This window comes from Larus michahellis, chromosome 5 (genome assembly GCF_964199755.1).
Source record: "Larus michahellis chromosome 5, bLarMic1.1, whole genome shotgun sequence".
Taxonomy (NCBI): domain Eukaryota; kingdom Metazoa; phylum Chordata; class Aves; order Charadriiformes; family Laridae; genus Larus; species Larus michahellis.
In genome coordinates this window covers 24,025,396-24,049,418 of record NC_133900.1, presented here as the reverse complement: position 1 = coordinate 24,049,418, position 24,023 = coordinate 24,025,396, and the positions used below count along the sequence as shown (strand labels likewise).

Below are 24,023 nucleotides of genomic sequence, written 5' to 3'. Positions count from 1 at the left end.
AAAAGAATAATAGAATCACAGGATCACAGAATGGTAGGGGTTGGAAGGGACCTCTGGAGATCATCTAGTCCAACCCCCTGCCAGAGCAGGGTCACCTAGAGCAGGTTGCACAGGATCGTGTCCAGGTGGGTTTTGAATGTCTCCAGAGATGGAGACTCCACCACCTCTCTGGGCAGCCAGCTCTTGCCACCCTCAAAGTAAAGAAGTTCCTCATGTTTAGATGGAACTTCCTATGTTCAAGTTTGTGCCTGTTACCCCTTGTCCTGTTGCTGGGCACCACTGAAAAGAGTCTGGCCCCATCCTCCTGACACCCACCCTTTAGATATTTATAAGCATCGATGAGATCCCCGCTCAGTCTTCTCTTCTCCAGGCTAAACAGACCCAGGTCTCTCAGCCTTTCCTCACAAGAGAGATGCTCCATTCCCCTGATCATCTTTGTAGCCCTCTGCTGGACTCTCTCCAGTAGTTCCCTGTCGTTCTTGAACTTGAGGAGCTCAGAACTGGACACAGTACTTCAGATGTGGCCTCACCAGCGCAGAGAAGAGGGGGAGGATGACCTCCCTCAATCTGCTGGCCACGATCTTTTTAATGCAGCCCAGGAGACCATTGGCCTTCTTGGCCACAAGGGCACATTGCTGGCTCATGGACAGGTGCATGGGGTTATTCCTCCCCAGGTGCAGCACCCTACACTTGCCCTTATTGAATTTCATAAGGTTTCTCTCCGCCCAACTCTCCAGCCTGTCCAGGCCTTGCCATGTGGTGGCACAGCCTTCTGGTGTGTCAGCCACCCCTCCCAGTTTTGTGTCATCAGCAAACTTGCTGAGGGTACACTCTATCCCCTCATCCAAGTCATTGATGAATATATTGAAGAGGACTGGACCCAGTACTGACCCCTGGGGAACACCGCTAGCTACAGGCCTCCAACTAGGCTCTGTGCTGCTGATCCCAACCGTCTGAGCTCTGTCATTCAGCCAGCTCTCGATCCACCTCACTGTCTGCTCATCTAACCCACACTTCCTAAGCTTACCTATGAGGATGTTACGGGAGACAGTGTCAAAAGCCTTGCTAAAGTTGAGGTAGACAGCATCCACTGCCCTCCCCTCATCCACCCATCCAGTCATGCCATCATAGAAGGCTATCAGATTGTTCAAGCATGATATCCCCTTGGTGAATCCATGTTGGCGACTCCTGATAACGTTTTCCTCTACATGCTTAGGGGTGACGTCCAGGATGAACTCTTCCATCACCTTTCCAGGGATGGAGGTGAGGCTGACCGGCCTGTAGTTTCCTGGGTCCTCCTTCTTGCCCTTTTTGAAGACTGCAGTGACGTTGGCTTTCCTATATACATTCCTTCCTAAATACATTCCTTCCATTCCTAAATAAATTCCTTCCAGTTCACCAAGTAGCATGTGAATTTATTACCTCTCTGATTACTGTGTTGTAAAATGTCATTTAAGGTATGGTCAGAAAGCACGTTGTAGTAATTTAAATTACTATTTTTTTCCTTTTTTCTTTAAATCTAAATGGGATCTTTCTTTGACACACTTCAGATATGACCTTTGTGTCTCTGCTGGGTCATTTTCTGGGTTTATAACACACTTTGCATTCCTATAAAACCCTTCACTGAGTGATCTTAAAGTCTTTACAAGCTTTAATTAACTGAAGTGCTATGTCTCCCCTGTGAGGTCGGTAAATATTCTTAATTGCTTTCTACAGAAAGAGGAAAACGTGGCAGAGAAATTTTAAAGGAATTCACCAATGCTGGGCAAAAAGCTTCTGAGGAGGCAGGAGCAGAGGCTGTGATTCCTGAACCCCCTTTGATGTGCACCATTTCTCTTTATTACATAAGCATGCACAGGACAGAAGTAACCTAGCGTAGTGAGGCAAGATGTAGGTCAGGCTTCCTTTATCAGTACATCTTCTGCTTTTTGACCTGTAAGTTGCTGAAAGCATGTCTTTTCAAAACTGGTTAAAAAAGAAACAAGCAAACCCTGAATGCCCCATTCCCCTCTAAAGAGTTATTTTTAGGAAGCTAAAGCAAAGAATACTCGGAGGGGGGGTGGGGTGTCTGCACGCAAAGTTTCTGTCTGGCTGCCTTTGCATAGCTTAAGTTTTAATGCACTTGTCAGGCTGTCACCATTTCTGCCTGATCAAAAGCAAGGACCAAACCGGGTAAGGACACAGGAGACCTGCATGGCTGAGCAGGGAGCTTCTGAAAAAGCTCAAGTGGAAGAAGGAAGTTTACAGCACGTGGAAGAAGGGACTGACCGCTTGGAAAGACTACAAGAATGCTGTCAGAGCGTGCAGGGATGAAATGAGGAAAGCCAAGGCCTCCTTGGAATTAAACCTGTCAAGGGATGTCAAGGTCAACAGGAAGGGCTTCTTCAAGTATATTGGAGGCAAAAGGAAAACTAGAGAAAATGTGGGCCCACTGTTGAATGAGACCGAAGCCATGGTAACAGAGGATGTGGAGAAGGCAGAATTACTTGAATGTCATCTTTGCTTTGGTCTTTACTGCTCAGGTCAGCCCTCAGGAGTTCCCAGACTTTGGAGAAAGTAACAGGGAAAGTCTGGACGAAGGAAGACTTCCCCTTGGTTGAGGAGGATCAAGTTAGAGATCAATTAAGTAAACTGGATATCCACAAGTCCATGGCTCCTGATGGGATGCACCCGAGAGTGCTGAGGGAGCTTGCGGAAGTCACTGCTGGGCCGCTCTCCATCATCTTTGAAAGGTCCTGGAGAAGAGGTGAGGTGCCTGAAGACTGGAGGAAAGCCAATGTCACACCAGTCTTCAAAAAGGGCAAGAAGGAGGACCCAGGAAACTACAGGCCGGTCAGCCTCACCTCCATCCCTGGAAAGATGATGGAACAGCTTGTTCTGGGTGTCATCTAAAGGCATGTGGAGGAAAAGAAATCTATCGGAAGTAGTCAACACGAATTGATCAAGGGGAAATGGTGTCTGACTAAACTGATAGCCTTCTATGATGGAATGACTGGATGGATAGATGAGGGGAGGGCAGTGGATGTTGTCTGCCTCGACTTCAGCAGGGCTTTTGACATGGTCTCCCACAGCATCCTCATAGGGAAGTTTAGGAAGTGTGGCTTAGATGAATGGACAGTGGCATGGATTGAAAACTGGTTGAAAGGTAGAGCTCAGAGGGTCGTGATTAGGGGCAGAGTCTAGTTGGAGGTCACTAAAAGTGGTGTTCCCCAGGGGTCAGTACTGGGTCCGGTCCTCTTCAATATATTCATCAATGACCTGGATGAGGGGATATAGTGTACCCTCAGCAAGTTTGCTGATGACACAAAACTGTGAGGAGTGGCTCCAGAAGGCTGTGCTGCCATACAGAGAGACCTGGTCAGGCTGGAGAGTTGGTCAGAGAGGAACCTAATAAAGTTCAAAAGGGCAAGCGTAGGGTGCTGCACCTGGGGAGGACTGGGGGCTGACCTGCTGGAGAGCAACTGTGGAAAGAGACCTGGGAGTCCTGGTGGACAACAGGATGACCATGAGCCAGCAATGTGCCCTTGGGGCCAAGAACGCCAATGGCATCCTGGGGTGCATCAAGAAGAGTGTGGCAAGCAGATTGAGGGAGGTTGTCCTCCCCCTCTACTCTGCCCTGGTGAGGCCACATCTGGAGTACTGTGTCCCCTGCAGGGGGGTTGGACTAGATGATCTCCAGAGGTCCCTTCCAGCCCCTACCATTCTGTGATTCTGTGAGTGGACAGTGCTGATGGCACAACATAGCTGCTGCATGGTGTGCTGCCATGCAGGGAGGGGATGGATCCTTCTTCGAGGCTACTGGTGCAAAGCCTATTAACTGGAGGTTTTGTGAGGAGGAAACATGCAGTGTTAAGCTGGCTCTCATTCCCGTTTTGATCACAGGATGTTGACTCTGTCCTGAGCAAAAGGGAAAAAAGATTTCAACTGTGTTGCTGTTGACTGCTTTATCAGAAAAATGGCAGTGCGTAGAGCATGAGCAGAAGGTACCATATTTATTGACAACAATATGTGATACCTAGTTTTAAGGACAACCAAGGAAGGAGGCTTAACAGGGCATCATTGTTGTCCTTCCACGGCTGTGAAAATCAGTTAGTTGTGTCTGTCACTTCAACCATGCTCCATCCCACGTGGAAATTCTTTTTTACCCTTGGTTACCTGGTTGTTTACTTTTGTTGAAGCTAGAATGACTCTAAGGACAATGTTGGAAGGACATTGAGGCTTTATTCTGCATTTGAATGTCCTGAATGCAGGATGTGGTCTCCCAATTCAGGGGCAAGAGGGGACAACACAAGCTGCTCTGTTGTAGAGAAAAAAGGGAAAAAAGTGCTTGCCCTTGTGTAAGAGTCCAGGCACAGCAGAAGTGCCATGGGAAGCCAGTCCTTGCTGCTGGTGCTGTGAAACACTTCACTGCGAGCTGAAGCACTGGCTTTGTACAAAACAGGCTCTTGACTGTGAAAGTTGCAAAGAAGCAGAGAGCAGCTAAGGCAAGGAAGGAAAAAACCTTCATTCACTGAACTCCTTGGCAGTGGTTGTACCATTTTCTTTTACCCAGCGCATGATAAGAAGGTATAATAGTAAGTGCAGTCGTGCAACAACAAAATTGGATGAGCTGATTTAGGTGAAATGAGAATCGATGAGGAGTTAACTCTAGATTATTATTATTATTGCCTCGATGTTTGCAGCTCACATACTTTTTTCCTCTCCTATTCTTGCTAGGAAGTAATCCACCCCCCCCCCTTTTTTTTTTGTACAGGGACACTAGAAGGAAGGCTTAGGCACAACTGATTTTTATTTCAGCTTGGAGGTCACTAATAAAAGCATGTCCCTCTCACGAGAGCGGTGCTGTTCCCCCCTAAGCAAGCGTCATTAAAGTAGCAAAGGCTGGAGACGTTACAGCAATAGATGCCTGCGGCCTTGAACTCTGCTGCCACAGGATTGTTGTTCAGTTTTGAAGCAGCAGTTATAATTTTAAAATTGCTTTGAATTCCTGCCTTGAGACTTTAATTGGGGAGTTGATACAGAATTGGCTGATAGAGAAGAACTGTGATAGATCATGGGATGAGTTAAGCCGATATAAACTAAAATAAGAGCATATTATGGTAATAATCATTTAAAAACAGACAAAAATAGCATCAAAATGATGAAGGGCAGACCCACAATCTGATATGTAAACACTATGAACCATTTTATTATCAAACAGACCAACCCAGTCATCCATCCAAACTGAAGGGAAGCTCGAGGGGGGAGTGTATTAGCTAAGGCATGGGAAGATACAGCAAGGTGAAGCTTTCAGCCTCCCAGTCCACAGGCACCAATGTAGGACGTAGGTTTGGTAGGCATTGTTCTGTATAACAAATTGTAGTTGTGATTTTGCAGTAAGGACGCTTTGCCTTATCTCCCATGGTTATTGCTGGTAAATTTGGACTGTGGGAGTAATTTAGTTGGTTAAATGGAACTTAAACTGATACAACTGAAGTAACTTTTTATCTGCTGTAAGATTGTGCATCCATAGTTACCTGATGATTTGTAAATCTTTTTTATGGATTTCTAGGTCTTTTAGATTGGATTGCAACATGTTTTAGGTGTGAGTGTTGAATACTCTGTACTCCTAAGTAAGTCCACAGGTACAGTTCAGCGTTTAAAACTTATTAGCACCTCATAACAGATACCAGGCAGCAGTCCTGTATTAACAAATCCACGTTGACATTCGGTGCCCGTTACAAAAACTCTGTCTGCTGACATGACACCCTCTGAGGATACAGCTGCCTGACAGCAGCCTGGCATGGCAGCGTGTACTTCTCATGGCGGGGCTGGGCGCTCTGCATGGCGGTGTGGGCTGCCTAATGAATGCCTAATGAAGGCGATGCCTTCATTAGATGTTAAGCCTATAGGAAATAATTGCCTGGGTGTTTCTCAGGCAATTCCAGGTACTGACTATTTTGAAAATATCAGAAAGTTTGAAATTCCCTTAATCATGACAGCAGGAAGTTACTAATACTGTCCAGGGACTTCAGTGTTAGAACTTTTCCAACTTGGAAAAGCTTGCTTTATTTGGCGAGGAAAAAAAAACCCACAAATGCCCCACAAACCCTTCTGCTTCTTATCCCTTTTTCCTGTTTTCTGCCTGTGTTGTGTCTGCTGTGTTGCAGATGGAACCCATGTTTCTCCTGCATCTTATGATGAATTGGGCTAAGTTTGTTCCCTTAAACAGGCAGGAAAAGGGTTAGGAGGATAGAGTGGACCTGACCTTTATTTTTGACAGCCTGTCGTCAGAGTTCATGGTAGCATTCCCAGTGGTGGAGCACCTACATAGGGAAGAGAATCTTTCCCTCTTATGTTTTTCTCTAACTAATGTGACTGAAGTCACTTCGCAGCCACAGTCTCGATCAGGAAGTGGCCACCAGCAGGGAAGATGCAGTACTGCCTAGCTGATTATATATCGGGTCTGGAAGAGGAAATGCTGAGATGTCACTGCTTAAGATTTTCGTTGGTGCTCTGTTAGCTTCCAGTTTGGGAAGAACTGACAGACTTGAGGATAAAAATGTAGCTTTAGTCTAGGAAATGTAATGTACTGTTGGTGGTAGGTACGTGAGCATTTTCAGTACTGAGATCCAAGCATTGCGAAAACCAGATGACAGGCATGTTCTTTTCCTGTAATCTGTAGGATCGATGTCACTTGTCATCATTGCAAAATCACTGCCATGCTGTTCATCCCCTTTGTTACATGATCCTTTGGGTTTTCTAGGTATTTTATCTACTTCAGCACCTCCCAGCTCATTGATTTATTGGATCAGTGCATTGTATACGTTCAGAGCACACGAAATATTCTCTTAGTGCAGCTGAAACCATGCTTTGATCTGAATTGCATGACTAAACTGAAAGAATCCCCTTAGATTCATTTTTTGCACTTAATATCCAGATAACAAGGTTGTTGTGTGTACTCATATGGTATAAAAGAAGTAAGGAGTATATCTGGACCTGTATAACACTGTGAATTTAAGTAACCCACTCTCTTCCTCTTCACCACCCCTTCTTGCAGGCCACTTTTACATCTGGCAAATGAAAACTGCGTTTTGTAAAGTGGGTTTTCGAGAAGCCATAAAGAGCAGCCCGAAAGGAAGGCTTGTTCCGTGGTGGTTGGCAGCCAGCTGACTTGAAGGCAGCCCCACCTCGCTGCCCCTGCCGACTTCAGGTCACAGGGTTGCACGGAGCAGCTTCACGCTGCTACAGGCATGACAGGCATTAACAAGAAATGGCTCTTCCATGTAGAAACCGCTGTGGCAGCGTAATCTTTGTCCGGGGCTGTTTAGGCAGCAGACTGAGTTGCCCTAATGGGAATAAAACATACATTGGACCGGTGGTGGAGAGCTGCGCAGATACAGCCTGTTAACGGCTGAAGGCGGGGCTGTGCTGGGACAAACCAGCGTGTCTTGCTATCCTGAAAAACTGGAAAAGAGCTTGGGAGTTGAAAGGAGCAGCGGCAGCAGTAACGAGCAGAGGTACTCCATGTGCTCTTTGGTTTTGTACTGGGCAAGTAAAAGGAGCAACAGCTGTTAGAGGGACATCGTGTTTGTGGTGAAGTGGACAAGTCCCTTTTTCAAAATAATATATTGAAAGCTGCAGGTTGTCCTGGATGAAGTTTGTTGCATTTCTGGTTGAATGTGTTTGCCAACACTGTGATCTGTAATCATATGAAGACATTTACATCAATGCAGCATATACAGGAATCTGTTTGCAAAAGCCTGTGTCTGCTGAAACTTTCTGTAATGTGGAAATTTCAGCTTATGTCAGTTCCTCGGAATGAGCACGTAGGAGCTGTGGCTATAATGCACCTCCAGCTGGAGGGCAGAGCAGTGCTTCCTGATGAGAGATTCCCATTGTATCCATACTGGAAAAGCCTGCATATGTGTCAGCAAATGCTAAGAATAATTCCCAGCGCTCCTGACAGAAGAGAGGTCTTGTTTAGAAGTTTTACCGTTTTTAGATAGTAGAAATACAAATTATTTTTCTTTCCTGGAGAGAATTGTTTCGGTAACAATACAGTAACAGTACAACAACAAAGAAGGATTATTTGTGGGTGGGTTTGTGTTGTTGTTTTTTTTTTCCATCAAAAATGAATCACGAAACTAAGGAAAAAAACCTCTGGACTGCTCAAAATAAGATAAAAATTAGAATTAGAACAGATCAAGAATGTGTTAAATCCGTGCTGCAGCTGTGCCAGCTGTATAATAGTAGCTGTTATACACCACAATGGCATAGAATGGTGGTAGTTTGGAAAGTTGTCAGCAAACAGCAACATTAATGTAATTCTCACACTTCATATATAATACTAGCTTCTCGTGTCAGAGACTTGATAAAAATCACTACTCCTTTAACATAAGCCTGCTATGAGAGAGATTTTAATGCAGCAGAAATACAGATGGTCAGATTTAAAATGAATGAGGTGAAAAAGAATTATAGGGTGAAGTGTTGTTCTTGTAAATATGCAGGGGAAATAACATACTAAAATATGTAAGTACTCAAGGGTATTCTGAAGTACAGCGCTGAGGAAAAAGCTAGCAATGTAATTCAAGAAGGAAATTTGGATTCATTGCGATTGCCTCTCAGAGGATGACCTGTGAAATGCTGGGAGGTTTATTTGTGCTGCCTCTTCCTCATAGTGCTGTACTTCAGCTGTCGGCCTTTTTATCTGAACAGAGCAGTTGGTGAGATGGGCGCTGTTAGAGAGGAAGCTCGGGAGAGTAACCTGGAAGGAATGGCTGCATCTGTATCACCTCTGTACCCTGGCTGTACCAAAGGCCTGGAGAGGTCAGTTGCCTCAGATGCAGGAGTTGCCCGAAAGCAGAGCTCCTGAGGGGAGGCTGGTGATGAACTGCAAACAACAGGCTACTTTGCAGGGATTACAGATGTGGTATTTTGTATCATTTCAGCAAAATTTGCAAGCTGCGGGCAGGATGAAGTTAGAAGTAGTACTCATTTAATGATCGGTGGTAACTTTTTAGATCTGGATAGAAAAGACTCCTTACTCTGATAGTCAAATTCCTTATTTTTTACCCTTCCGATTTTCAGTCTTCCTTCTGCTGGCTTTGGTATTGAACTGCATGTAAGCTCTTTTTCCATCCTCTTTGCTACCACCGGGTTGGAAGGAACTGGCTCCTCCCGTCTTTTCAGCCAACTGTGCTCATAAAGAACTTTGCTTCTAGCCCAGATGTTGCGGCAAGCAGTTTTGCTCACGAGTCAGCTCACTCAACTCACTAGTCCACTGGGACTTGCCTGAGTGACGTCTTTGGTATCTCATGCTTGAGCTGTCTCCCGTTTTTAGGGGATGGGCTCCTATCAACGCATTCAGAGGAAAGGCGGTACTATCTCACTCCTGCCCTCTCCTTAGCACTGGCGCAGCATCTGCATTGAGGTTACACAGAGTGTGAACCCTAAAATGGGATCTGGGTTGGCTGAGGCCAGTCCCTGTGAAGAAAGCAGGATCCCAAGGTGTGTAAAAGCTGTGCAAGCACAGCTAACCTGAATGCCTGTCTTACGGTTAGCACGGGTTTCTGCTCTTTGTTAGTAGTAGTGTGTAATTTAGTTGCAAGGTTTAGCTCACCAGTTCTGCTGGGAGCTAGAGGGATTTCCCCAAGATAATTGTGTCTTAGACTGCCTAAAGGATGTGGTCTAAAAAATTTTGTAAACTATTGTGAGGCTCAGCTTAAATGCGTGTAGCAACAACGTCCTGCTTTGCTTTGGTGTTGCTCACAAAAATGTGCTTCCCTTTCCAATTATTAGGCCTTTTAAGCTTTAGTAGTATATAAATCACACGTCCACCAAATCCGTTTGTTAAAGGCTTAGAAATGCTAGTGGCTCATTTTTGTCATAGCTTGATAGCACAATACGGGGAACACACGGGATGCCTGAGACAACCGAGGTCCTTTGTAGCACCTGCACATTGTACTTTCCTGCGCCTTTCCCAACACCTAGAGGTTTATATTCCTTAGTTCATGTTCGTTTGACTGTGAGCAGAGTCTCATACTCAGAAACGTGTTGTTCAGTGTGGCTTTCCAGGTGAAATGTGAACTTGATGAACGTCCCTGACCTTTCTGTCCTTGGCCATAAAAATCTTTCCATTGTATGCGGCTGCATGTATGGCAGGTTAGCGTTTGCCTCCTTGAAACACATCAGGGATTAACCTTTTGAAAAAGCAAACTGCAGAAAGCGAAACTTGCCCGTCAGCGCAGACTGCCCGTTGCCACCTCTCTCCTTACTGCAGCGTATGTTTGCCCCTGGCCTGGGGCTCCATTTGCTTTTCTGCAAATAAAAACATCTGCCTTGCCGCAATGAAAGGAGCATTTTAATGAGGTTCTTGGAGACCTTCTGCACTTTCCCTTGAAATCTAAATTTACCCAGGGACAGACATTATTTTGGAAGAGCAGGAGCAAGAAAATGATGCCTTTGTTGTGAAGATTGAGAAAGCAGCCTGGTGGTTGGGTTAAAATGCCTGTACCTTTAATTAATATTGACTGAGATTGCTCAGAAGAGAATAGCTATATTATATGCTGCGGCTGAGGGGATGTTGAAATACAGGCAGGAGTTATCAGGCAGGTTTCAGTCAGGGCTGCCGTCACTGTTGTGTTTCTCTTTGCCTTTTAAATCCTTTCCCTGTTTGTTAAAAGAGCAATTCACAGAGCAGCTTTCCCTGTGCAAGCTTGTTTTATAGTCCCAGGATCTGGCTTTCCGTTCCCAGCTGAAGAATTTAGGGAAAATACAAGAGATGGAAGACTGCAAGAATAACATAGTGTAAATGAGTTGGAAATAAACATTTTGCAGCATGTTAAATACTGTCTGTGGGCTAGGACAGAGTCTCCCAAAAAACTCTCCAAAGCAGATGTGCTTTGTATTTCCTCCAGTGTAAGGAACCCAGGGATAATGGTGCTACAGATCGGGCGACTCAGGACAAGCAAGGCAGTGCCCGGGGTTGGGATTAAAACACTGAGTATCAAAAAAAAGCGGAGGTCATTGCACAGGGATGTTGCTCAGTGGCAGAAGCCAGGTGAAGGACTGACGCTGATGACTGGCAACACGTAAGGGAGCAAGTGCATTACAGTGCGGGTAACATTTCAAAACATATATTGCGTGTTTTCTAAATGCTTTTCCTGAATTCAACTCTGAAATGTCAGGGTTGAATGGTGAATGCAACCGGGCACAAACCAGAGGAGAGGCACTACCTGAGAAGTATCCTGGTATAAGACTTCCAACCAAAAGTCACAAGTTCAGGAGTGTTCATTTTCCATCTCAGTGATTACGTATCTCCTTTCAGTTTGGCTATTGAGTTCACATTCAGATCGGAACTGTGACGGCAGAAACATTTGTTTGCATTATGAACAAAAGGATTTTAAATCATCATTTGGGAACATTGAGAATTCAGATCAGCGTTCATGCCGACAGTCAGCTGCTCGACCCAGGTCAAAAAACTGGGCTGCATTTTATGGGCTTCAACCCAGGCTGGACCTGCTGGCCCAGGGAGGCAGGTGCCATTTCCTTTCTCGCTGCTGAGACTCTTCTGTTAAACCAAACAGCACAAACACATCTGTCTGGATCTGTGCAGTGATGGACTAAAGAAATTGCTCCTGTTCTTTGTGCTTGATATTTAATTCCTCATATTATATATTTAGTTGCCCGTCTTAGTGGTTTGTTACTAGAATTACAAAATGCCAGCTTGCTTGCAAAATACCGCAGCTGCAGCCAGATCCCAGGTAATGTGTTGCCATGGTATCAAACCGAACTGGTAATGATCAGTGTGCCCATGGACAAGTTATCAGTGTGATAATGAATGTTTAAGTGTTTACATGCATTTTACTCTAGTTGGTAAGACTGGTGTACGTGGAGGAGAGCAGAGAGGAACTGAACAGATGGTGGCTGGAGTTGGTGCCACAGGGAGCTGCGCCCAGGCCGTGACCACTGCCTGCGTCCACAGAGAGGTTTGGCCATTGCCCATGACCGCACAGTTGCTGCAAGTAGCGTTTTACTTATTCAAGACCAAAGTTCTGAGACTAGAAAAGGAGGAGAAGTATTTTCTGTTAAGCAGTGCTTGGGTTCTGTGGGAAAAGAGGGCTGGAAAACTTGCTTGATATTCTTGGTTGACTGCAGCTATACATGAAGTTGACTTGAATACACCAAATGGGTCAGGTGAAAAATATGAGTAAATTTTGTTTGATATTTTCAACAAATAGTGTGTTTGGAGGTCTTTTTTCTTTTGAAAGAACCTTATCTTGCTTTTGGAATTATCAAGATGGCTATTAAAATACTAAAATAAAACAAACAAAATCTTTCATATTGGATTACCTTATTTTTTTATTGCTCAGAAATCAGCATTTTCAGTTTTGTTTTGCAAAGGAAGCCAAAAAGCTTGTTATTTTGAGTCACTGAAGTGACTGGTTTTCTTTGGCCAGCACTCCACAAACTCACTTATTTACATAGCTATAAATAAGAATATCTTAATATTTTCATATCTACACATTTTGATTTGTAGCAGCAGCCGCTAAAGAAAATAACTGCTTTCCCAGTCTACAGCAAACTGCTGAAAAATATGCTCACATATGTGTCTTTTCCTTTCTTAATTGAGTTATACGTATGACAGAAAAATCATGATGATATGAAAATGTGTGTTGCCTTTGGGCCACAGCCCGTGATAGATATTCAAAAAAAGATTTATGTGGGGATCAACGGTATTTGTTGAGAGAGATTTTCATAAGGAACAGTAACAAAAGCAGAGGTCCCTCAGACCGCCTGGTGACACAGAGCAGACTGAATCCTGAGTTGTGGGGTGAGTTAAGGAAATATTGACTTTCCCACCCTCGCTCTCTTCCCCGGCTAAGATCAGGTGCAGCTGGAAGCAGACCTGGTTGCTACAGCCGTTAATTTTCCTGTCTGCACCGCATTTGCCTTCACCCTTCCTCTCCTTGCTAGGCAAGCGTGTGTGTGAGGCACACAGAGCCCGAGGGGCTGGAGAGCTTGTCCTCTCCTAAAGCCTCCCTTGACGTTGCTTTTCTAGGCGGGGTGTTGCAGGACTCTTGATGACTGTGTTTACCCTTATACCTCGCCGCCTCATTGAAGGAGCCTGTTGCTTTTTGCTGGCTGGACTGGAAACACATTTCAAAAACTAAAAACATAACAATCTTGTGCATCACAGGTCACATCTTTTCTGTGGAGAGTTAATTCACAGAACCTGGGGCAGGCTGTTGACACCAGGCTGGAGAGAGGATGGGGGCAGCGGCATGCTCATGCTGCTAAATGTTATTAATAGAGTGGAGGGCTTTGCTTTGGATGGAGCCATTTGTTTTCTCTTCCTTCTGCCTTTTTTTAGGGAAGCAGAGGTTTGTTTCTTGACTCTCCTGAAGCAGCAGGTGATATGATGTGATGATAACAAAGTGGCAGTGTTTCAAGGACAACACAGATGTGATGTATTCTTTTCATCTTTGCATCCCTAGAGGGAGTGAGCAGCTACCTGGGTGGGTGTAAGGCTGTCTGGGTGACGTTGCTGCCGGGCAACGGCTTCTGCCATTCCAAAATAACTGTAGCTGCTTCTGGTGCATCTCCAATGGCCTTCTCATAACTGGCTTTTATTATCCTTCCACAGTTATAATGGCTTTTTGTAAAGGGGAGCTCCACATACACATCACAAAAAGTCATAGCTGTGACCTAAAGCTATGCTGAGGTAGAAGTTGTTGTCACCCTGAGAGCTGAGAGTTAAGTCTCACATTCCGTTCTTCTCTGTGATGCTTGCAACACAAGCCTTACACCAAGTGTTATGTGAAAAATAGCATGGACTCAAGGCGCAAAGTTCTGATTCAGATCTCAGCTCTACCAAACTTTCTAGAGGAAGGGGCTCAGATGCTGCATTCTGGTCCAGGGCAATCACTAATGAAAATGCTTCACTTGGATAGTTACTGCGCTTCTGTCTGTGATTTTGTCTGCCTCAATGCTCAGTTGTCTGGGTTGCTAAGGATGTGCCAGCATGAGTCTGGTTCCCCTGCCAGAAATCATGAAAAGAAGTGGCTGCCGTTCTGCTCTCTTATTAAAATATGTCCGGGGTGCTCAGCAACCTGGAAGGCCTGTGTTTTTAATAAATCTGTGGCTGTAGTAGCCAGTTGTTCAGTATCTCTCCATGCCTTTTTGCTGTAGTAATTGTAGTGGTTATTAATGCCTTTTGCAGGTGCTGAGAATAGAGTAGAGCTGCTGTTGTTCAGCAGCTCGTCAGACGTAGTCCCTGTGTGAGGCAGCCTTGGCTATCTAACCTGCTTTAGGGATCCTTATTTAGGAAGAACGTCTCCAGTGAAAGCCCATCAAGCGGCAGAAAACAGCACTGCTGATGGCAGGAGCAGTCTGCCGGCTTCACTTGTTCCGACTGGATGTATTTCCTTGGGGTATCACCAAGAATACAAGGGTCCATTAAAGCTGCTGATTTTATGGAGAGATGAGAATGTCTGCTTCCTACAAAAGCTGTTGCCATAGCAGCTATGTGCTTTAAGAATGGCTTCTTAATACAACCTAGGTATTTAATGTGTGCCATAAGGGTTCAGCGCAGTACAAAACAATTGGTTTAAGAGCCAACATAGTTGGGCCTTACACTAAACCATGAGCACAATCAAGCCTTTGGGGCCAGCTCTCCTTATCCAAACATCTCCATGCCCATCACTTCAGCAGTACTTAGGCATGTCATGTTCAGAATTGCTTGTTGTGAGCTGACCTATCTCCCTGTGTTAAAATAATACTGGAGGTTACTTTTACTGCAGCCTAGGAGGGTGTGTGAGTCTGCACATGTTTTCCATGACTAGGCAGATTTTAACTATAAAAAGAACTTCAAAAGTTTCAATGATGCAACTAGACCAAGTCTTAAGAATGAGCCACCTGAGTCTGTGGAAATTACGGTAGCAGAAATGGGGCTGAGGAAGGTAAGAAAGAGGCTGGTTTGGGTGTTTTCCCCCTGCGCATACTGAGAAAAAAGGGAGGCTCGAGCTGCAAATCCCAGGCTGCAACACAGTTAACTTCTGACTGACTTTTTTTTTAATGCTATGTCAAGTCTGATATCTAATTTCTACATACTGGGAGAAGGGGTTTCAGTGTAAACTGCGTTTTCAGTCTCCTCTTGACACATTAGCATGGAAAATGGTAAAATGTCATTTGTTTGTATAAATATTTTACATTTTCATTCTTCATGGATATTGTCTAAACAAATCAAAATTCCTTAGGATTGTAAATAGCCTAAATTTACTGAGGTCCTTTTGTCAATCTGTAGTGAGAGGTTAAACGAGCAGAGAAGGGGGGAAACAGAGTTTTGTCACATGTTTGCAGCTATTGGCATAATAACACAAAATACAAGCTCAGGACCATAAATATCACTGGTACCTGCATTGCATTTAGAGCCCAGGAGCTGGGTGCAGTGCAGGGTTACATTCGGAGTAAAATCCTTGTCAAAATAGGAATGTCATCTGTAGCTGATTAATGGGGCAGAATGCTCCTTTGTGTGTCTGGTCCAGCTTTGGGCACTGTCTCCTGTCAGCCTTAATGAACAAGACCAAACATCACCCCACACATGCACACATTGCTAGACTGGTTGCTTTCTTCCCTGGTTTCTGTGCTGTAGTCAGTAGGTTTTGGAGACTTCTTCAGTAACCAAGCCTAACTGTGACCGTTGAAGCACCACAGCTGAAACAGGACCAGGTCAGAAATGTGCCACAATCATCAGGTTTTGGAGGTCCTCTGATGCCTGTGTGGCAGGGCAGAGAGGTGGCTTTCTGTGACCCTGATGGGAGCAGATGCTCTCCCACCAGAGCAGGTAGTAAGCAAAGTGTTCACTTAGCCCCGAGACAGGCTCCTGCCTGCTCCCTGCACTGAGCCACAGCCTGCGTCCCCACCACAGCTCTGTACTGTCTTTGGGGACCCATCTGCAATAATTATGGATGCACGTATTTATCAATATAATTTAAAGCACCTGGTAGAAATTGCAGCTGCCAGTTAGTTTGTCTGCAATATCTTGAATACAGAAAACTAGGGAAACACTCATCTGCCTTAGTCTCCTTCCTCTCCCTACCATTAATTTTAGCTTTGCAGGCAAATACATCACGTACAGCCCCTGTGAAGAGTGCCAGAGGAAGGGCTGGTGAGCGTGGGCCTACCTGCAGTCCTACACTGGTCAGCAGTGGTCTGCTGACCGCTGCTTTGCCCCCGTGGTCATTGGGTGGCTTGGAGCCAGAGGAGGCGCTACGCGCCTCTGTGGCCTGTCCACTCCAGCTCAATTTGCGCAGACCACTTGCAGGTTTGGACTAGGCACTGCTAGACAATGTGCATTATTACATTTCCAGCCCCAGGCTCACAATCGCTACTCCTTTGATCTCACAATTTACCAGCTGTGTATTTTTTTCAAATATGTCTGAGTAAATTAAATTTGTAATTCCATCTCGTTTTTCTTCAGTAATTATACCACTGTATGCTCTAGGTTATACGTTACCAAGTCCCACTCTTGAATTACAGATGCAGTATGTCGAGTTGAAAGTATCATCCTCGATAGGTATTGCAGTCACTGCGCAGTAATAATATACCTGTCACATCAATATGTAGGGAAGCCTAACAGCATGGTTTAGAGCCTCTTGAATTGTGTTTTCTTTACCAGAACTTAGTGTGGCAATTACATGAATCAAAACTAAGGCGAAGTGTCTATTAACGCAAATCCTGGAAGACAACTGCACCCCAACTTAAAATGCCATCTTGGTAAGCTTTAACAGGGGCGTTATGTAGACAAGAACTGGAACTGTATCTGAAAAAATGAGCTCTGTAAGAGGCAAGCTTCTTTTTAATAAGTGATAGCCAAAATTCTGCTTTCTTCCCTTCAGAGCTGTCAGTGCTGTCTTCATAGGTGGATCCCTGCTGCCCTCTAGGAATTTTTATAATGAAATATCGTCAGCAATACCACTATACCTGTGTCACAAGCTGGATTCCTTTATTAATGTTCAGTCATAATGTTATTGAGAATACTTCATATTTCTACAGGGACTGATGAATTATCATATCCCGGTTTTGTAAGACCTTCAGGAGTTCTGCAAAGCCTCTCCCTTACTGCTGAGTTCTTTAAGGCATTGGCAAAGAAATTAGAAAGTTCCTTGTAATTTAAATAAACTAAGAATTAAATCAGCTTTTCATTTCAGCTTACCGTTGCCTGTCAGCAGAATAGAGGTTGTAGCATTGAACAACACCCAGTTTCAGATTTCCAGTAGAGACGTGGTATGCAGCAAATCTAACAGAAATGTAATTTCTATCATTAGAAAGGTTTTCTACTCTAAATACCCCTTAGCAGCATATGTGGCAGGTGGTGGGCATACCAGCTCCATAGATTATCATAAGAGGTAGATTCAAAGCAAATCCCAAACTGTGAAGAATGTTTTATTGCAAACCGGCATTTTGTAACTCTGACAATTAGGATCGATATTGATGCTACATCATCCTTTCTTTTACATCTCCCCCCATAGGAGAGAATAAGTGGTATGACAACATTGTGTGGGATCTGGCCCTTGTTATGAAAATAGTGGATTAAGTAATTGTCTGTGGTTAATGAGTGCAGCTTGATTAGCTAGGATTAGTCCCGAGAAAAATGCAATGAAAATGCCTAACCCTGGACATCCGAGTATCCTGAAGGGTCCTTTTTAAAGCATTACAAATCTCAGTTTAAATTAATTAATGTTTGAACATGTTTCAGGATAGATATTCAACTGGTTATTTTAAAAAATATTTTAATTAATATTTAGCAAGTGGGAGAAACCCCACCACACACGGCTGACATGGGGCATTTAAAAGTGCACAGCATCAAAGGTACGACGGACTACCCTGAATTCCCTACACAGAAATGGTGTGCGGACAGCAGATCATCAGAGCCTGGATTGTTGGCAAAGCCTGTTGTGTCAGTATGTCCAGGCTTGTCGGGGCAGAGGGAGACAGCAGAGGGATCAGAAGGTTGAGTTTGTGCAGTGCAAAGCTGAAAGATGGATCCGTTGCCTGGTTTCCAGCCCAAGTTTTCCAGGATTCTTGCACTGAAATAAGCCGGATGGTACACAGGCGGCACTTCACAGCAGTAGGGGTTTTCTGGAGCCCGTCCCGACATGGCGTGCACGTGCAGCATAACTGTGAGAGCTGGCTGCGGTGTCGCTTGTGACTGCTGGATTCGTTTTTACAGGCCTGTTTGGTAACATGGGCCTCACAGAGAAAAAGAAAAGAGGATATTCTGGCTGCTTTGATGCAATGGTGTAGCAGAAGTGTATCTGTCCTTCTGCACTATCCTGAACTGTGTTTTAGTATTCATTGGGCTGTTGCATTTCCCTGATAAAGCTTGTTTGTAGGCATAAATAGGTAGTAAAATTCATTTTTACAACTGATCAAAAAAAAAAAATCAATTCATCACTTATGAAGGCCAACTGAGAAAGACTGCAGCGTTGTCCATAAAACTGAAAATGAAAGATTTTTGGAGTAATGTTTTTGGCTCCAGTATATTCAGTTGTGCGTTCTTTCATGACATGCTTACCATTGATATCAACAGGTGTTTGAGAAAGAACCAGGAGAGAGATTTTTGTTGTTAGTTAAAAGATTAGCTTGCAAAAGCCTTGCAAGCTTGCAAAGCTGCTAATATGTTTGGACCAATTTAACCCTATTGTTCTCAGTGGAAATATTCCCAACTTGCACCTCGCGTTGGGGTTCGAATTGGCTGGTTGCTTGTTGTGCAATACCATAATATATCTGTCATCGTACGTGATACAGAAAAAGTGTTGATCCAGAAACCTGTATTTCTATTTATATGTTGTTGTCAATGAAACAGTGAAGTCTGAGGTGAAATAGCTCAAAATCAAGGTTGGTGGAAGCTAATACAAATCCCTGTAGTGAAATTAGGGACTTCATTTGCTGTAGACTGATTTACACGAGGGAAAATATTATCATCTACCCAGAGTTGGTAAAACACATAATGAATATATGCTTATTACTGTTAATGGATGTCTCTGAAAGCTGTTTGTCTTGCATCTGACTTCTGTCAGCCCATGCAGTCTCGCATGTGAGGTCGTTACAGAGCGGGAATTTGTTTGTTGAGGAGCAGATTAATTCCCAGCACCTTTTTGAGCAGTCGGGCCGAATTCTTGACAAGTCTTGAATTGAAGGAGGAGCAGCCTGGGCAGCCTCTGGGGGCCGAGCGCGGTGTAGGGAGCGGGTCACAGGATCACTACAGCCACTGACCCTCCTGTAGCGGTAAGGTCTGTGCCCCACTAGTTATGGATGTCATTTCTGTATAATGATTGTGATTTCCAGCCCTGACTCCGCCCGTTGCAGTGTGGCATCACTGCAGTCTCTGGTTCCTGGGGGTGCGGATAGATTTGGGTGCACATCTGCTACAACTGCAGTTCTTTCTGTTTCTTTTTTTTTTTTTTTTTCTCCAGCACCTGGCATTTCACACAGCTCAGTGGTTCTCAAGCCAGAGAGGTTCTCTGTGCCCAGCGTTCCGTTTCACAGACTTCGCATGTTAACGTCACTTGGGACCTGCCCTTTCTTTGTGTTTGAGGCTTGTGGATGGTGCTGCCACGTTTCACACGTGATCAGTGATTTTGAAAACCTCAGGTGCCTGCCTCCTCCACCCTCCCACTGCTGTGTTTCAGTCATGTTTGTGCTTTCAAGGGGGGAGCGAGGACTGTATTCTAGGTCTGGTTAAGCGCAAAGAAGCAAGTCGCAGCCCATTGCTGCTAAGCAGATACAGCCTGCTGGAGTCCTCAAGCGTGTCCTTCAGGAAGGAGCAGGAGGAGACAGATGCTTATCTTTTTTGTGGCCTATACGGGAGGCTTTTGTTCTCACAGAAGAAGTTAATGCTGCGTCTGATTACTGGTGTTCCCCTCCGGTTGTGTGCCTGGTGCATCTCACCAGCCAGGGAGGAGACAGGAGGCATAGAGGGCATGGTGGCTCTGACACTGTTGATTCAGTAGCGTCAGCTTTCCTGTTGAAACTGGATCCTGAAGCTCGAAATAGAACGGAGGTTCCCAGTGGGCAACTGAGCTTGAAATGCCTCCACTGTAAACAGTGAGCATTCACCAGGCTGAGCGAGACATGGGAAATTGCTGAGTCGGTTCTTTGGGTGATTTGATTTTTATGACTCTGTAACTGCATTAAGTTCTCCGATGGAGAAATTACGCTTTGGGTTCACTTGGGGTTTTTATTGTTGGTTGGGACTTTTTCTACTTTTATGAATCAAATACTTATTTTTTTACTTTTAATTTCAAGTACAGACTGTTTGTGTACTGTGGTTTACAATATTTTCAGCAGAGGATTTAGGCTGAGAATAGCTCCACGACTGCATGCAATACGCAGTCCATTCAGAAGGCAGCTTTTTCGTATCAATAACCATCACGTGTGTCTCGAAAACTGGTGCGTCAGTAAATTTCTGTTCTTGTGGTAGGCCAGTGGAAAGTCTATGCTTACTCGATAGGGCTAAATTCTGCCTGTCTCTATCTTCGTAACCCCACAAACCACTCATGGAGCTTCCTCTGATCAGGAGCTGAAGTAGCCCCTTGCTTTCTAAGTCATCACAAACGCTGAAAAGTTCACAGAGACCTTTACATTAAATATTTGTTATTATTTTTGACCATTTGCAGATCACATGATAGAAAAAGCTATCAAAATTGTGATAAAAGTCTCTCCATCAGCCTGTATTGCAGATCTGTATAGCAGCCTCCTTGTTATTTCAGTACATTGAACTTCTGGTGATGCCACTGGGGGAAACTGTCCTGCATGCAGCAGTGTGTTCAGCATGCAGGGTACAGAAAGTAAAGCAGATTTCTTGGGTAAATGTACCCAAATGTCATCACCTGGTGTGCAGGATGGTGATACAGTTGCTATTCATTAATTACTGTTTCCAAATACATTGCCATCTGACATTTTATTAATCAAAATTTCTGTGTTTTGTTGACTGTCTCATAAGTTTCTAATGCAGTGTAGCTTCCAGGCCCTGGCCTTCACAAATGAACAAATAAATTACTGGTTCCCAGAACCTGGCTGTGAGACTTAGCAATTTTTCTAGTATGTCTGCTAAAAACAGCTTTCTGAATGTTATTTGCTTTATGGAGACCACGGTCAGGATCAGCAACTCCTTTAACCTTAAACTAAAAGCTCAGGGACTAAATACAGAGGAAGTATGTTGGGGTATAGGAAACATGTTTGGCTAATTTGTTTGTTTGTTTTTTAAATAAAAGTTCTCTACACTTTCCCAGGTTAGAAAATGCAAGGTTTTCTTTCAGAACTTGAGCCAATATATACGTTCTTCCTCCCTTCCCTGAATGCAGCCTGGGAACAATTTCAGCATCGTTTGTCCTCAGAGAGGATTTGCTTTTTTAAAATGGTTGGCTGCTGCAAACTCCACAGTCTCCCTCGACTCTCTCCTTTTCACAGCAGGGTTATTGGCTTCAGAAGATTGTTACATACCTGATACTGCACACATTGGGATAACTTACACGAATAGCAAATCATTCCTTTAAAAAAACCAAATGCACACACAAACAAAATACCCAGCAAAGATGTTTTAGATGAGAGCTATGTTTCAATTCCCAGACCTGCATCTTAACCCCAAAATGAAGTTCTTCATTTCACTCCGCTAGCTGAACTGCTTCACCTCACCCTCTTACTGCAAAGAAACTGTTTGACCTGTAATGTTTGTGATGCAAATGACATGAACCTCCCATTTTCTTTTCTAACCCTGAATATTGGATTGGATTAGCAGTTTATCCCAAGCATAGTCTACCAGCTACTCTTCTGAAATAGAATTGCATGTTGCTAGCCCAGCACTGGAATTGGTCTCCCCTCTTTACCTTCCAGTGTGGTTCCTGCACCTCCATGCCACACACCCCAGAAACCTCTTTTCACCCTTGAGAAATACCTTCAGCCATTCCATCCTTCCTCATCCTTGTCCAAGGAATAATTATGTTTTCAAGGCTAACAATGGCAAGTGACCTAATCCCTAGTGATAGGATGGCATCCAGGCAGCTGACTTTGAGGACCCAGCAACCTCCTTTCATAAAGGAACTGTACTGAATTTACTCTTGTGAATTTACTGTTGGGTTGGTTTGTTGTACGCAGGCAAGATTTTCCTGTGTGTAGTGAGAGTACTTCTTTCTTGCCATGTTAAGTGTCCTTCTGACTAATCAGATACCCATGCTGGGAACGAGATAAGATGTAATTTTATTGTGACTGCTTCCAAGGTCAGAGCTGTTGTTTGCATGGCTTTGAGCAGATTTGGTAGGCTGCTGATATCCTTGTCTATCTTCTTTTGATCGTAAGCCTCCTTCGCCCCTTGCAGGGAGAGGAGACAGAGAAGCAGACTGTGAAGAAACGTGTTTTTGCAAGAAACTATGGGTGAATTCTATGGATATCAGAGCAAAAAGCTGTAGAGTTGGCTGGATGGAAGGTTGCTTACGACCTGAGTTACAGGCAGCATACAGTATTAGCACATTTCGGGCAGCATTTCCCTGTTCCCGCTTGTAAAATAGTCAGTGAGAAACTCTGTGAGAACCACACAACTAGATTTGACAAGAGCAAGGGCCAAGGTGAGGTGGTTTGCAAGGTATGCTAAGCTTCTAGTCGTGCTTCTAGTGGTGTTCTGGGGTTTTGGTAAGCTGTGCTGTAATGGTGATGGGAAGTGGTCAGAGCAGTCCATCTGCTGGACAAAGTCCAGTGAGGGACCCATAGCCAGAACTCCTGGCAAGTGACCACAGGGAGTCTGTTCCATTGCTGACGCTAACACAGGTGACACACACCGCTGGCCTCTTTGATAGCGTGGGTAGCAGTAAAGGGTTCTCTTGGTTCGTACCAGTAATAGTTACCGAAAGACTGTATTAACCAAGGTGGGAGAATACAGCCTGCTCTGGGATGGCTCTGAAGTGCAGGGCTCTGCAGAAATGTTGTGTAATAACTTCCTTTTCAGTTGCCTTTAGAGAGAGAGCTCTGCGTGAAAGTCAGGTGAGACTTACCATCTGCTGAAGGTGTGAGCCTGACATCTTGCTACAGCAGTCTCTGGGGGAAGTCTAACAGTCAGCAGCCTCTGGCACAACAGGCTTGGTGCCCAGCTGCGGTTTTCCCCCAGTTGTGTGCTTAAATACTGACAGAGAAACTCCAGTGGTTCTGTTACCATCTCTGAGGGAGAACGGACATGCTGTCTGGGAGGTTCAGTTTTGTTTGGTAGTGTCCCAGAGAAATTTAGTTTGTTTTGCAAACAAACTCTTTTTCATCGGTCTTACTGAGGCAGCTTGCAGCTGCTTCAATAGGCTTGAAGCCTTATTTCAAAGCTTAGCGAAAGACAATAAATGGATGCGTGTGTCAAAAATGTCTGTGTCACAGCTGTTTCACACCAGCAGACGGTGAAATGGAAGATTTTGTGCAATATACATACAAGCCTGGCCTTTGGATAACCATTTTGGTACCTGTGGCCCAAGATGGGTTAGGAGGGGTGGTGGGGTAATGAAGCAGCGGGACCCCTGGATTAAGAGACTGGAGTTGACACTGTTTGTCCAAAATGTAGAGAAAAGAGCAACTGGAATAAGGTGTCTTAGATGATTATTATACCTACTGTTTGCTTTCCATCTGCACCTCATTAGAATATAACCATTTTCTATTGCACTACTTACCAAATTCATACACCACCTCATTACTTCAGGAGGGGATTACTGCAATGAGCTCTGCATGCTGCTACATCTTAAGACCACTCATAAACTGAAACTGGTGCAAGAGGCCATGATTTGCTTCTTAAGTGGAGTTGAATGAGGCTAACTTGACCACAGTACTTTGGGATGTACAGTGGCAGCGTGCTGGTATGTAGGTGATAGCATTATACCTTTTGCAGTTAGGGTGGCAGTTAACTGAGCAGATCTCTTCCTGGGCCAGTCTGTTGTATGGACCTGTAAGGGAGGTCGAGGGGGTTGCTTGGAGGAGATGCTCTTCTCGAGTTACAGTACAGTGCCTCTCTC

The 24,023-nt window shown here is 44.5% G+C and overlaps 1 protein-coding gene across 7 annotated transcripts in view; it reads left to right on the top strand.

Moving 5' to 3' along the window:
- ARHGAP24 (Rho GTPase activating protein 24) overlaps window positions 1-24,023 on the top strand; it is a 224,789-nt gene that overhangs the window by 145,648 nt on the left and 55,118 nt on the right. The gene's annotated exons all lie outside the window — the stretch shown is intronic.